General features: G+C 42.7%; 1 protein-coding gene across 1 annotated transcript in view; it reads right to left on the bottom strand.

Annotated features, from left to right (window-relative positions):
• The window catches only part of LOC111960893 (collagen alpha-1(V) chain-like), a 198,533-nt gene that overhangs the window by 99,469 nt on the left and 95,637 nt on the right, over window positions 1-3,427 (bottom strand). The gene's annotated exons all lie outside the window — the stretch shown is intronic.

The raw sequence follows: 3,427 nt of genomic DNA, 5'->3' as shown, positions 1-3,427 counted from the left end.
AGAAAGAAAGAAAGAAAGAAAGAAAGAAAGAAAGAAAGAAAGAAAGAAAGAAAGAAAGAAAGAAAGAAAGAAAGAAAGAAAGAAAGAAAGAAAGAGAGGGGCGCAGAAGGATCCCCAGGCTGCATGGGGAATTGGGTGTGAGTGCTATATTTTTCATCCTTGACTAGACTTGTACCTAAACTATACTTATATACATTTTCTGAGCCAACGTTAACAAGACATATCAAGCAATGAACACAGATATTAAAAAACTAACACACAAACCATGATTAAACATGTTGAAGACTGCTACAAACCACACATAACATTTCCTCATAAATACCAGCAGGCCATATGCCATCATGTTTTCAATTAATGTATGTACACACCCAAATATGTAGGAACTTCAAACTATACAATCTCCAGCCCTCATAAAAGGAAATAAATTACTTTGAGATGACATCAGTCTTTCATTAAATCCATCTGCCAGAAGTTCAAAATAACTCATAACACTGTTTTGTTTTTCCATGCATAGAGAATCGTTATTATTAAAAGAAATTATTTGTCACTTGTGTTCCAACCAACAACAGTTTGTTGAAAAACAGGAATCTGAAGCTCTCTACTATAACATCACTTGTTTCATACGTACTGATTCTCTACATGAACGACACCACAGTCCAATGCAGCTGTTTCTTGTTGTTTTCTGGCTGCTTTCTGTCTTCATGATGGATGACAGGGAAACAAACTAGGACCCTGTCTTCCAGACGAAGAGCTCTGCTAAAGCCACCATTGCTCCTCCAGCAGTACGCTCAACGCAGGATATCCAGGCCATTGGGGCTGTTAAGATGCTGGAAGATGCCAATTTCTGTTTGTTCAATGTTGGAACTGGAAAATGGTAATTTGAACAAACTGGGATTTTCACCAAACAGATCCGGTGTCAGTACTTAGTTGTCTATGGGTCTGTATATGTGTCTCTATATTTTGAACCACAGCGGCCCTACAGTAGAAGTTCAAGATGGCTGCCCATTAGCTTATTGAAAATGCAATAAAACGACATTTAGACAGCTCTGGGCGAGTGAAGGAGAGTTAACTAGATGCTTTCCCTTCAACATCTCTCTTTCTCCCCCTTTCCCTCCCCCAGGCTATCAGGACGGGTGCCAAGGTGGATTCCGACCACACGTGGTGCGATCCTCAGTTCACCCAGTAACAGACGCAGAGGACATCGCTGGACCAATGAGAACACCACCACAGATTATTTATGAGCACGCACAAGCACATGCACACGTCTTCGTACAGGTTACGGGGGAAGCTGTGTAAAATGGTCACACTGTAGAACCCTGATTAGGAGTTATTGTCAAGAGAAAACAATCTCTTGAAAGAATCATTCCCAGCTGGAATCACACGTGTTTGTTTGTTCCTTTGGCCTGGAGGTGTTAGCATGGGCGCTGGTCAGAGTAGTGCACTATATAGAGAATAGGGTGCCATTTGGGATGTAGGCGTGGCCTCTTAATAACATAAAGGCCCAGCCAAGTGTTGCATGAGCTGGCAGTACAGAGACTGCTGGTGGATGTCATTACAACACTCCCCTGATGTACACTCATATATTATTTCTCATATCGCATGCTGCCAAAGAGTTCATCCTATACAATGCAGACCTGATGTTTTCAGTGGATTTTGCCAAGCCTTCACCCAACCACCATATACCAGTGGGATGTTAGAAGGCAATGGGTATTGGCACTGCAGCTGAACTAATACAGTGTTGGGGAACATATATATATACAACTCAATGGATTCTCTCATTGGAGTCAAATGCACAGCTAAACAGAATTCAGTCAGTCAGTTTGGCATGGACAAGCAGTGGTTTGGTTGAACCCAAGAGAAGAAATAAAAAGATTGCAGATTATTGGATGGGTAGAGAACAGAGAGACACCCTGTACTTTCTGACACTGTCACCTAGCCAGCCTCTTTAACCACATCGCTCCAGTGGAAAAACTGCTGCCTTTGGCTTTTAGTTATGGAGTAGCAGTCTGAGTTATGGAGTAGTAGTCTGAGTTATGGAGTAGTAGTCTGATCTGAGTTATGGAGTAGTAGTCTGAGTTATGGAGTAGTAGTCTGAGTTGATTATGTGAATAGGTAGGATTTGAGTAGATGGAGTAAAGTATGAGTACAGCACGAGTTGAGTTATGGAGGATAGAGGTCTGGATCTAGAGTCTAGGGAGTAAGTAGGACTGATGAATTCAATGAGGATTAGTAGATAGACTAGAGGTTATGAAGTAAGATGACGGTAGTTAAGACTGGTATGGGCTGAGGTTAAAGTAGGAAGCTAGAGCATAGTTGACTGACGCGACCTTTATGAGAAGTAAGATAGGTACCACCTGAGTCATCCATTGGAGTATATGAGCACGTCGTATCAGAACAGGTTAAGGATGTTGAGTTATGATGGAATGGAGTAGGAATTCAGAAGTAGCTGAGTTCTTAAAATGGCTAGTAGTCAGTCACTGAAATCTCTCGAGTTTATGGGGTTAGTAGTGTTGGCTGGACCTGAGTTGTTATGGGAGTAGGTATGTTCGAGTTATGGAGTGTACTATCCTGAGACGCCTCCAGGTAGACATGAGTGTATGGAGTAATGGGTAGTAGGACAGAGAAGGATGAAAACTAAACACGAGATATCTGGTTATAATAAGTGACGGGAACGATAAGTAGAGGATAGTATCGCATGGGTTAAGATTGGGAGAGGAGCTGTAGTAAAGTTGCTTAGCCCCTGATCCTGACTTATGACAGCTATGATAAGTGCACCCAGCAAAGTCTATCGAGGTGAGGAATACTAGGGAGAGGTCATGTGGTAGCTTAGGAGGATAGAGAAAAGCATGGGATCTGAGTTGATGGGAGTAGTAGTAGATGGAGAAGCAGGATGGTCTGGTCTCGGAGTTATGGAGATGAACAGTTAAGTGATTAGAGAGAAAGTCTGAGGAAGTGTACAAGTGAGCAGGAAGCGAGAGGAATATCTTAAGTAAGTTAGTAGAGAGGAGAGTAAGTAGTCCTGCTGATCTGGAGTTATTGAGTAGCATGATAGTACTGAGTTTGCGTAGACAATACAGCATGTCTGAGTTATGAGGAGTAGTAGTACTGATCTTGAGTGTTAAAATAGGAGCTAAGTAGTTTAATGAGGCTCTGGGAGTATGGAGTCAGTGAGTATCCGCCAGATGAACTGGTTAATGGAAGGTAAGGTTCACTGTGATGGTTCAACGCTAGGGAGTATGGTAGTCTGAGTTAATGATGTAGCAGACCCTCTGTTGAGGCAGGTGGAGGGTGTGGAGTAGCAGGATGCCACCCACAGGTTACAAAACCAGAACACTGTGATTTTTACGACCTCACGAAGCCGAGGACCAGTCCATACAGGAAGCATGTACAGTTGTTAACAACAAACCACGACGGGAAGGCGCCTGAC

The sequence above is a fragment of the Salvelinus sp. IW2-2015 genome, linkage group LG4q.1:29, assembly GCF_002910315.2.
Source record: "Salvelinus sp. IW2-2015 linkage group LG4q.1:29, ASM291031v2, whole genome shotgun sequence".
NCBI classification, from domain to species: Eukaryota; Metazoa; Chordata; class Actinopteri; order Salmoniformes; family Salmonidae; genus Salvelinus; species Salvelinus sp. IW2-2015.
The sequence above is the reverse complement of the archived record's forward strand: the minus strand, read 5'-3'. Positions and strand labels throughout refer to the sequence as shown.